The sequence below is a fragment of the Drosophila subobscura genome, chromosome A (genome assembly GCF_008121235.1).
Source record: "Drosophila subobscura isolate 14011-0131.10 chromosome A, UCBerk_Dsub_1.0, whole genome shotgun sequence".
NCBI lineage: Eukaryota > Metazoa > Arthropoda > Insecta > Diptera > Drosophilidae > Drosophila > Drosophila subobscura.
This window is the reverse complement of record NC_048530.1, coordinates 2,025,819-2,038,224: the sequence shown is the minus strand read 5'-3', so window position 1 is coordinate 2,038,224 and position 12,406 is coordinate 2,025,819.

Here is a 12,406-nt window from a genome sequence, read left to right as displayed (position 1 = left end):
TGATTAAAGCAATTTTGGCATTTTTAACGAGTATTTCCTTTGGAATTTTTTTTAAATTTTTAAAACAATTTTTTTATTTTTACAATATATGCGTATAAATTGAATATAATTGAATAGGAATAGCTCAATATTTAAAAAACTATCAGATCCCAAGGAACAGTTGTAAATCTGGTTGGGGTCTTTGTTCTTTAAGGAATATTTTTAATATAACGTTTTTTTCCAAACCTTTTGATTGCTTTGCTAGTTTTCTAATGGTTGACTATCTGCAAGATACAAACGGACATTTCTTTAGATTTTACTAACTTCATGTAATATTGACTACATTCAAATCCAAATACAGCCAAACATAAATGTATGCACATGTTCTGCATACTACCCACAAGTTTGTGTCCTGAGTCATTTGATTTGAACGTACATATATATTCTAAGGAGCTACGAAAATTCCAATAGTCCCCGGTGCCCTACAAGAATTTCAGCATTATTGTCAGTGCGTGTGTGTGTGTGCGACGAAGGAGACGAGAAGTAAAATACAATAAGAAGAAATAGCAAGAGAACAGAAAAAACTGGGAAAAAGTACCATATAAGCGAAATTAAACGGCAAAATAGTTGGCACCGCAGGCGCGCAGGCATTTAACGAGCAGGCAGGCCTCTCCCGCTCCCTGGATCAGGTGTATCTGTGTGTGTGTGTATTTCTGTTTGCTCTTGCGCATGTGTGTGTGTTTGTACGAAGACGAAAACTATGGAGGAGAATTTGCCTTGGCGCTTAGAATGCGCTAAGAATGGCAAATAAGATTGCCAGCAGCAGAGGGAGAGGCATAAGCAGCAGGCACCAAGCACCAGGCAGTGCGAGCAACAGAGAGAGCCCACAGCGAGGGAGAGCGACACAGCTAGAACGCTACACTGCTCTGACGCGTACAGGTGTGATGGAAACGGATAACTAACGTTATTTCACACACATACACTCACAGGCCGCGGCAAGTGATGTAAGCGACGGCGAATTCAGCGCGTCGAATTGAGCAGCGCACACCTGTGGGACGCGCAAACACACGAAGAAGCGAACGGAGAGGGACACAAACGCATACAGATGCAAAGAGTACTCGATACGCGCACACAGATATACCTTTTGCGGCGACGTAACAAATTTACAGCTAACTTTTTACTTGTGTGAGAGTGAGAGAGGCAGTAAAGAAACGAAGGTAAAAACGAAGCCGCAGCCGAAGCTGCGGGCGAAGCCGAAACCGCTACCAAGAGCACGGCTCAGAGAGCAAACGATCGCGAGAGATTGGCAGAAGAAGAGTCAGAGTGGCAGAGAGCGAGAGAGGGGGTGAACGGGAACAGGTGAGAGAAAGAGAGAGATAAAAACCTGTTGTTGGCTTTGGCTTTGACTGTGACTTTGCCGTTGAGGCAGCGCGCTGCAATGTTAATGTCGTGACGCTGACTCTGGCAGAGGTAGCAGCAGCAGCAACAGCAGCAGCAAAGTGTTGACTTCTTCTTGGCTGGAGCCTCCTGAAGAGCCTCATCTTCTTCTTCTTCGTCTTCTGTTCCTGCGCCAACTTCACTCTCACTCGCAAATGCCGCTCACTATCCAAAATGCAAGTGTTGTGCCGCTCGATGCCTTGGTTCTCGGTTCCCGTGCTGAACAGGCCCAACAGCCAACGACGCCCATAATATTTGATTATCTTTTGGGGTATCAAAGCTATCATGTAGAAATGCTACGAACACTTGCACCGAATAAAGACTCCACCAGAAGACTCATTTGTAGAAATATGTCCATGAATTACACTTTCTTGACTGAATAGATCAATTTCTTCTTTCCGAAACCTTGAGCTCCATACCCCAGCATTGGAGAAACTAAGAAAACGTACGCCCTAGAGAATTGAAATATTTTAGAACATAATTTACCTTCATATGCGTATTGATTTTGTGTTTGCTTAGATTGTCCTTCTTGTAGTAAAATAATTTATATTCGGTCAAGTCTGCTCGTTAGGCTAAGAAAATGTTATCGGAACTGGTAAATACATGAATACTTCCATGTACATATGTATGTACATACATATGTATGTATGTATTTACATACATACATATGTACATATATTGTGATTGACCGTTGTTCATTGCCGTTGATGTTGCAATGTTCTTGATTGTTATTTATTTGGAAGTCGTCGTATCGAAGTTGGGTATAATTTGAGCTACTTATTAATTTTATTTTATTTTGTAAAAAAATAAATAAACAAATATTATTAATGATATTTATGGCTTCATTAATGAACAAAACGAGGGGTCTAGTCCGGGTTCAGATGCAAAATATTGAGTTCTCCGGCTCTTATTTCCCATATCCCAACAAGAATCCAAGAGAATGTTACTACAGTTCTCCTTCTATTTTCATGCTTATGGTACGATTCTTTAAAATTTTCAGTAATAGTTTATAAACCATACATCCCAAGAATCAACTGCTATAAACATATAACAAAACAATACCATTTTCTTTGATGTTGCTCATACGGGTTCTTTATGGTGTTCTTGTAGCGAAAAGCCAGCTATCGAATCCGTGCAGTTGTTGCTCTTGTGATCGTACTTGAGCAGTTCTTGGCCCAGACCTAGGCCACCAAAACCAAAACGAACATAGACTTGCGTTACTACCAATACCTTGACTTTGGTTCTGGCTTTTTTGCGGTTGGGTGGAGCTGTCAAGGGAGTGGTGTGGGGTGGTTGTGTCTCTGTGTCTGTGTGTGTGTCTCAAAGAAGAGAACTTTTTCTCGTTTTTACTGTCTGCATCGTCTGCGCTTGCTCCTCCTGCTTGGTGTTGGGTAATTGCTGTGTTTAAGAATGTGTTCCTTTGGGCCGGGTTCTGTTGGGCCTCAATGCGCATGCACTACAACTCTCTCTCTCTCTCTCGCTCTCTTTTCTCTTTCTCTCTCTCTGTGGTCTAACTCTCTCTTTCTCTCTTTTCCGGGCTGTGTTCTTTCAGTTGTTGTTTTCTTTACATTTTATCTTTATTTGCTCAATTGTCGTCATCGACATCGGCGACTCGCTAAAATAATGCTTCAAGTGAAGTAAGCACAGTGAGAGAGACCGGGAGAGAGAGAGAGAGCATGGAGTGGCGCAGAAAAAAATATGAGGAGAAGGAGGAGGATGATGATGATGGAAGAGCGGCAGGGAATACCTGTTTTACCTGTTTGTATACCTACTAACGTACTAACACTGTTATAGCGGATTCAACGCGCACCGCACACGCCTGACAACAGCAACAGCAATTGAAGACGCGGCCAAAGCGGAGGCAGCAGATGAAGTAGAAGAGGCACCACCATCCACAACAGCAGCAGCAGCAGCAGAGGAGGATGATGAAGAAGGAGGAGGAGAAAGAGCAGCACCACCAGCAGAAGAAGTTCTTGCAGTACAAATCCCAACGCCCAAACCCCACACACACGGAGAGAGAGTGACAGAGAGAGAGAGAGAGGGGGGCAGAGGTAGAATCAGATGCTCCAGCCTGTCGTTGGGTTTTTTGTATACCCTTCCAATTGTGAGTTCGCAACGGTTCGCGAAACTGATTGACATTTTCCATTGTGGAGACTATTTGTAGTGTATTCAATGATGCGGTCTTCGGGCCTGTTATTCCTTTGTTCTTTCCTTTGGCCGAATGCCAATCTGAGTCCGAACCAGTCGACCCTCTTGCCGCTCCACCACCCCCTCGTGCTTTTCTCCTTCCTTCACCTCTTTCATTCGCTTCTTCTCGTGTTCTTTTGCATTATCAAACTTCATGATGATCATCTTGGGCCTGGACTTTGGTTACACCTTTGCCATTATTTTTGCAGACTCCAAGTTCGCCTCCGCACTCCTCCTCTCCTCCTGCGTCGCCTGGTCTTGTCTTGCCTTGCCTTTTGCCGTTGTTTATTTGTTGTTTCCTTTTGTGCCGTTTTATTAACGCTTCACTTTTTTTTCCCCCTGTGTCCACGTTCTTGCCTGACGCCAGGAATCTTGCTCTTCTTGGCCTAACCGATGTCTATTTCTGGCCGGGATCAGGAAGGAGGAGTAACAGAGGGAGGAGAAGCAACAGTAGGAGGCGGAGGACTTGGGACGTGGATGTGGATGTGGATGTGGAGAGTAAATCCGGTGAGGAGCGAGGCATGAGAAGGGGCCAGTTAGGCGGTGTTGTGTTGGGGGTCACTGGGAGACGGCTAATTTATGTTGGAAATGCAAAAAATTGAAAATATGCAACGGAGATCTGGACGTGAGGAGCAATCAGAAGCAGAGCGCTTCAGGAGGACAGGACAGTGGAGTAAAAAAGGGCGTTTAGGCAGATATTCGAATCGAAGAAACTGAGGAAGATGCTCCTCCAAAAGAAGTTGAGAAAGATATGGAAGAATAAAAAAAGGTTTGCCAGAGATACATATGTATGTACATATAGAAGATATTTCTCCTGTGAAATATAAAAGAATCAACAAAGGAGAAAAAGTGCAAACAAGAAATGAAAAGGAAAGTCAGACACTCAGAGGATTCGCGTAAATTCACAGTCAGAATATCATAAAATTCAAGGGTTACGTAATCTCTCGTCTTGGCATAGAATCTAACTCTGTGTGGAGATGGAAATCCATCAGACTTCCATTTGACTTTCAATTGAACTTTTGAACATTTTCGCAGTTTTTCATTGTACACTTCTTTATGGTTCAAGTTGTGGAGTCAACTAAAGTGCGCTTACGAGTACGAGAATATGAAAACTGAAACGTAACACAAAATCAACTTTAACTAACAAATTATCATTGTCATCATCAGGGCTGTTGACACCCTTATGCTGCTGTTGCTGCAACTTCTTTATGGTATGTGATATACATACATACGTACATACATATATACACACATACATATAAAATCGTACATGGAGTAAAAAAAAACTTAATTAAAATTGTATGCAAGGTCGAAATTAGTTGCCAACGTGGCCATCAAGCAACCACGAACGGGCAACAGCCCAACAACAAACACAAATGTCAGAAAATTACTTTATTCATAATTCAGTTAAGAGGGCGCCCAGCACCCCGTACCAAGCCCAGTCCTTGCCGTTCCCCCGCGTCCCAATGGTCGCACTGAAGCGTCAAGCGCACGTTTTTCGACTAATTTTCAAAAAGAAGACAACCTGATTGCAATATTAATGAGATTGTTTCAGAATGAAAGATATCTGTCTGCTCAGATATAGCCTTATGATATGTATTTTTATTTTCAACTACATACTTAGTATATGTAGATATGGTAAACAACACGTAGTTTGCACACAAACCTTCTTTATTTTTGCTTGGAAACAATGCCTTAGGAAACATACTAAATGTTAAATGAAGACGTTTTTAAAAAATAAATTGAGAGAATACATTTTTTATACAATATTAAAAAAGATTGGTAAGTCGATTTGTAGTCAAGCTTTTATTCCAAAGATGTTAAATAGATCTTTTTAGAGTTAAGCAAATGCTTGATTGATTAACGATTCTTAAAAGAAATATCTTAAATTGTTTACCGCCAAATAAATCTTTCTGCCTATCAGTGAGTCTACCTCGCTGTCTCTGCAACATCCACGGAATTTTAGCAACATTTGCATAATATAATATTGCATGGAGTAAGCGGCTAAAACTTTTCGTTTTCCTGCGAAAGGATTTGTTTGTATCTTATTTTTTGTCTGCTGCTAGGCAGGTTTCCTCCTCTCGCTCAACAGTAACCGCACGCAAGACAAAAGATTGTGGGACAAGAACGGTGTTGGTTTCTCAGTTTATAATTTGGGCTGGGCGTATTTTTAGTTAAGACCACAACTCTCACCCTCCCAGACACACTGGCCAGAGGGGCGTGTCAGCAGGGCAAACCCTTGGCTGAGCGCTGAGCACTGATCCGATCCGATACAATCCGAGGGGATGGATTGGATGTACACATATGTACATATTTTGTGCACACTGCGGGTATTCTGGAGTTATACAATAGTGCGGCAAAGTGATGATAATCCGAGAGGCTCGGACAGCACACAACAAGTGCAAGTGACGACAAATTGAGCAATGCTACCAACAAAAGTAGCGATTGCATTGCTTGGCTTTGAGCTGCAGTCAATACAAAAAAGAAGTAAAATACTCCAAAGACAAAGGCAGACACCAACAAAAGGCAACAAGTGCTGGCCAATTGTTGAGTGCACAGCAACAGCAACGTCAACTTAAGCAGCAGCTACCAAACAACAAAATGCATTAGCCATCAGCAAAAAAAACTTCAACAACAGTTACACCAACCAAACCACACACACACACATAAGTGCCACAAAAACTGCAACATTCAAAGCCACAACTCCAACAACAATTACACCAGCAGCAGCCACATCGGATTAACCATTAAACTTCAAATTCAAATTCAAGTTCATGATGAATGTATCACGTGCAAGAGTCGGAGTCGAAATCGAAGTCGAAGTCACTGTCGGACCTCATGGAGTCTCTCTGAGACTCCAACGTTTGGCGCTTTTTTTGTTTGTTTGTTGTGTGTATGTGTGTGCGTGCCTATTTTGTTGTTGTTGTGTGTCTGTACTTTTTGTTGTAGTTGCGCCAAACACGACAAGAGCCCAAGTAAAGCAAAAACAACAACAACAACATGCTGAGTGCCTTCGGTACCTTGTGGCAATAAGTGGCTTGAAATTTTTGTTGTTGGTCGCTACACATTTGGCCATATGAATTTTCAGCAGAACGAGGTCTGCGAGTATATTTACTATCTTGTTTAAAGCGTTTTTTTTTTAACAAATTTTCGTCTAACTTAAAGCGTTCTGACCAAAATTTTCTTTCATAGAAATGTACATATGTACATATGTATGTATGTATGTATGTACATAGATATACAAATGTTGATCATGAATTGGTGAATTGTACTTGTTTGAGTACCAAAACTTGTTCCAATTAAAAAGCAAAAGAAATCAGTTGTTCAATGAGAGAAAAAACAGTAGCCCAATCCAGAAAAAAACTCATTTTAAATACGTTCTAAAAACCTTCATCCAAGCTTTAGCTTGCTGTTTAAGGCTCAAATTGAACTATCTCAATCGGAAAAAGTGTCTAAGCCAATTTCTTTCAGATAAAATGCATATGAACTTCCTTCTGGTCGGGTGATGGTAGCTCATTCGCGCAGTTTCGCTGGCTGAGCTTTTTGTGCCTTTGATTTTTCCGCCTGCGCTGGCATGGGGCGGGTTTTTGGGTGTCTACACGAGACACAGACACACACACAACGACACTGAGCTATACTTAGACTTAGAAATGAAGGCACGCAAATACCCACTGGTGGTACACCGGGAAGCAACCTGACTTGTCTGTCTGGCGGTGTTGCTTATATATATATTTTTTTTTACCTTTATAATGCTCTTTTTTTGTACGAGTTTTTTTTGTGGCTATTTACCTCAGTTGAACATTTTTTTGCGCTTAGTTTCGTGGCAAGTGGTTGGTTGGCTTTACAGTGGTTGCTTTTGCTGTTGCTGTTGTCATTACTGTAGTTCGTCTGTGGTGTTTTTGTTTGGTTTTGGTTTGGTTTCTTTGGAACACTGCCATGCCGTGCCCTGCCTGCCCTGCCCCGTCTGTCTGTCTGATGGAGTTGTTTCTTTTTCGCTTTACATCATAATTCTTGTTGGACATTTCCCACTCTCTTTCTCAACCTTTTTTTCTGATGTAACTCTTGCCATACTGTCCCGTTTCATTGGCAGCAATTATGCAACGATCAGGTGGCACTTCCAGAATTATTTACTTGCCCACTTACAGATCCTCCACCTCCGCCTCCCCCATTACCCTGTCATAACTTCTGTTTTGGCTTGTCTCAAGGTGATTCGAAATTAACATTGACTTTGCGTCCATTACAAGAGCAATGTCGTTGCTATTGCTGATCCAAATCGAATCTAAGTGAAGCAATAGCAATTTGGATAATTGAATTCGTTTATCCAATTTTTTTTCCTTCTTCCATTTTTGCATGTGCTGGTAGGTTGTTTTGTAACCTAACTTGTTGCTTAATTGTGGCAGGCGACCGTTAATTTGAATAATCTGTTGTTTCCTGTCCGCTTCCTGTTTGCTGTTGGACAGACAGTCTGTAGAGATCTGCTCAGAGAGGGTAAGCGAGGTAGAAGTCTCCAGCTGGATTCTAGATACCGAAATGATCGATCATGGTAAAGAATGGTTACCCAAGTATCCTTGGGATGGGTTCCAGCTTTGTATCACCCTCTTCGTTTTGTATTATGACACGCCCCAACACCTTAAGTCAACATCCATGTCATGCGACATTTAATAGGGCTAATGCGCCATAATCATGCTGTTGTAATAAGAGAGACGTCAACACGCCGCACCGCAGGGAACTTGATTGATAAAAAACCAAAAGAAAAATAAAGCCCCAAATCTGAAACCAAAACTTAAACCAAAACTGAAAGCAAGCAACTCCCCAAAAAGTTGAGGGGGATGGGAACTAAACCGATATACATATAAGATACTACCATAAGATGCTCTGACAATCTTCCACAATGCTCTACACCGAAGAAAAGTCAACTGCAGTTTAGCATATTAATGGTGGGGCCCATCGATGATAAATGCGTTCGCTTCGTTTGCCAACCCAACAAGCAACAATCTCCATCTTCCCGTCAATGAATGCTTTTTGGGCCCGGGCTCAGCGGCAGGCTCCAGCGACCCGAAGACCTAAGCTCCAAAGCAATACAAACAAACAGATCGAACGAATGGGGAGACCCAATGAATGCTAATGCTAATTTACTGGACAAGCTCCACTTTACACTCTCTAAGTGAGTGAGTTTTTCGGGTATGAAAGGCCGCGCGAGTGGTCAATGAATTCCAAAAAGGAATAAATAGAAATGTTCATAGAAATGTTTCTATGGGCGGAGTGGGCAGGCGTGGCTGGGCAATTAAATGTGGATTTTTCTTCATTCTTCTCGGATGTCTCGTGTGTGTCACTCGTCGTGGTGAATGTTCTCAGCTGAGGAGTGGTCGACTTCTTGATAGCGCTACAGCTGCAGCGTCAGCTGACTTCAGCATTTATACAAATTCGATGTGATAGACTCTCAGTTTGAGGATGTTGATACGAAGCTGATGTCTGCAATCGAAATCATGTTCATATCAAAGGCAAAAAGACCTCCTCCAAGTGTAGGGTGCATCAAGAAAGTACCGTTCGATGGATCATAGCAGCAGAAGCCGTCATCGCTGATCCATAAACTACCAAATATCACATCTAAAATGTATATTATGCACTCCACACACCAAATTCCGCCTTGATGATGATGCTGATGACGCTGAGAATGAGAAAGAATGGTGAAGTCGTAGATGGAGATGGAGATGGAACAGGAGAGCCCATAAATTTATGCTAAAATTTAAATTTTCTTTTAAGTAGATAGACTCTGGATTGAGGAATCAGTAGAGAGGTCATTCCGATTGGTGTCGCGGTGACAAAATGCCACATAAATATTAAACACACACCAAACCGATAGTCGAATGTCACTCTTATTAAAAAGAAAATGGTCCACGAAAATGGAAATGAGTACGAACAAAGCGCGGCCCAAAATGAAAGAAAGAACTTCCGAAAATGCTGTCCCTAGATAATGGCAGCCAGTGGGATGGGATTTAATGGGGAGCGGGAAGTTTCAGCAGGATTCAAGTATACAACAATTTGAATGTTTTTCCACCACAAAGTGTCACAATTGAAACCTCCCGTGGCTGAATACAAATCTAATGTAATCCCCGGCATTATCCAATTCGTACAAAAAACCATTAACCATTCCATATCTGAGATTCTGCAGAACGGTCAGCTAATCGGATTTCCCAGCGTAATTTCTGACAGACGATTGTTTGCCCCCCCTCTCGTTTTGGTTAAGCTTACACTTTGTCGCTATTTTGTACTTCTTAACGCCTCGAGCAACAGAAACAGCAATAGCAAAAGCAGCAGCAACAATAATAGCATTAACATTAGCATTAGCATTGGGCCGCTTGTCATGCGGCAGAGAGTCGTCTTGGCCAGGGGCAGAGACAGGGGCAGGGCCGAACAGAGCAGGGAGCTGACAAGTGTAATGGACACGCTTGGTTCCCATCCACATCACGATGAACTTGAAGTTTCGCCATTCGCTTGATTGAGTTGTTCTGGCCATCCTATGCCATGCGATGCCCTCTCGCCGGTCGGCTTGCCGGTCGCTCGCCGGTCGGTCAGCTGGCATGGCTCAGCAGATCGGACTAGCTGTACTTTATATATAACGATTTGACCATGGGAACTTACTGCCACTTTATCATCATCATCAACATCATCATCAACATCAGCATCATCATTGGCGTCGTCATTGTCATCGTCCTCGACATTGCGAGCAATGTGACAGACAGCATCAAGTTAATTGTCCAGAGTATATTCCCTATAAGAGCATGGACATACATATAACACATGGATATAGTACTAGACTGGAGATATTTTCCACTACTTCCTCTTATAATGCAACCAAGAGATGTTGAAAATCCATATCGCTATTAGAATTGATCATTGAAATCGCTGCATTAACTGCAGGGTATTCATAGTGCGTTGACGCTTTGTCTCTTCTGATTTACCATTGTTGCCTGCACTGCTTGGACAGTGACGTAATCCCAGTGGCAAAGTGGCACTACAACAACAACAGCAACAACAGCAAGTACGTACAGTACTGCATTCTTTTTTTTTTGTACATTTTTCTGTACTTTTTTGTGCTTTTGCTTGCCACTCGTACACGACGTACTCTCGTACTGGTTCTTCTACAGCACTGTGACTCTGAGAGTTTTTTCAGAGTTTTTCTGAGCTGTGTGTGTGTTTGTCGCGGTCGTGGTCGTCGGCCCAGACAAATGACTTCCGTTGCGGCTGGCTACGCTCTCATCATAAACTAAAGAGACAGAGTCAAGAGAATTAGGAACATTTTGGTTTGATTCTGTTTCGTCTTTAACATACACAAACACACACACACACACACACACACACACACACACACACACACACACACACACACACACACACACACACACACACACACACACACACACACACGGCGTATGCATAATAAAAATATATATAAAATAAAATACAAAGCTTTTTGTTTGCTGTTGTTTTTTGGTACTGGTGCACCTGTTCTAGCACCTTGCCGCCTTATCGTGGAGTTTCCACTTTCTGGGGACTTTAATGACACCCGTCCAGCCATTTTGATTGGTTCTTCAAAACTCTACGTTTTTTTTTACTTTTAGTTGCATTTTGTTTTAATGATTTATGCAGATTTATTTTGGGGGTCTTTGGTCAGGGATCGGTATTGTTGGATTTGATGTGAAAAGTTTTGGGCTTGAGCTTGGGCTTCCCAAATTGTTGTCGATGCTCATTAAACTGCGATTTAACCTTATTTAAGCTACTTTGGTTCCTCTAAAAATCTAAAACCCTTAAACTATAAAAATCAAATATCAAATAAGTAATGGTGCGAGCGTCTTAAGAGTGTTTGTTTGTGTCATTGTTGACGTTGATGATTTTCATTCAAAGTTTTCACTTCCTCCAGAGGAAATCCATTCAGCCAGATTTGATTGATTTGCCCAAAAGCATAAATTTGGGGACATACAAAGTGTGGGAAAATGGTAAAGACTCTGGAATTGCAGAGAAAGCCCAACTGCCATGTGTTGTATATTTCAACAAAATTAAAGAACAAATTCATGAACAGATTGATCTTATTTATTCCATAGAATTTTGTTTAAAGAAGTTCCTATTTAGATTAAGATTTAGAAAATTAAAATTTCGATGTGGCAGCTCCCTTAGCTCTTCTGGTGCATATCTATCTGTTTAATAAAGATCAACAGAGCTGCAGCTGAGTAATTTGCATAGAATTACTCAAACGAATGCAGACAAGACAGTCGAGTCAGTCGAGTCAGTAGGGAATGGTCCTCCCACCACTCGCCAGGGAATGGAAATGGAAATGGAAATGGGAATATAAACTATGTTTAGCCAATTAGCTACATCGTGTTGTGTGTTGTGTGCGTTGAGAGCGAGCTGTTCACGGTGCTCAGACCGATGATAAACCAGCTCAGAGATTAGTTGTAGCCATTAAAAATATATTCTGCTCTTGCTGGATGGTAATAAATGTCCCAACAAAATGAAGCATGCCTAATGAATGAAGTCAGTTGCTCTGCGGATTGGGAGTGCGAGTGGGGGAGTTGGGATTTGGTTTGGTTTTGGGGTTGAAGTTGGAGTTGGAGTTGGGTCTCTGCCCCTAGGGATGCAACAGGTGCACTGCCCGAGATATGCCGTCTGTTTGGGCTTGGCTTAGGTTAAATTTCTTCGTTGTGTTTGTTCAGGGGGATCTCTTTGTGCTTCAGTTAGCTGCTCAGCGGCTGCTTCAGTTGGTGTTGCGTTCATGTTGGTTGTTGGTTGGTGGCTGCTGCCTGTC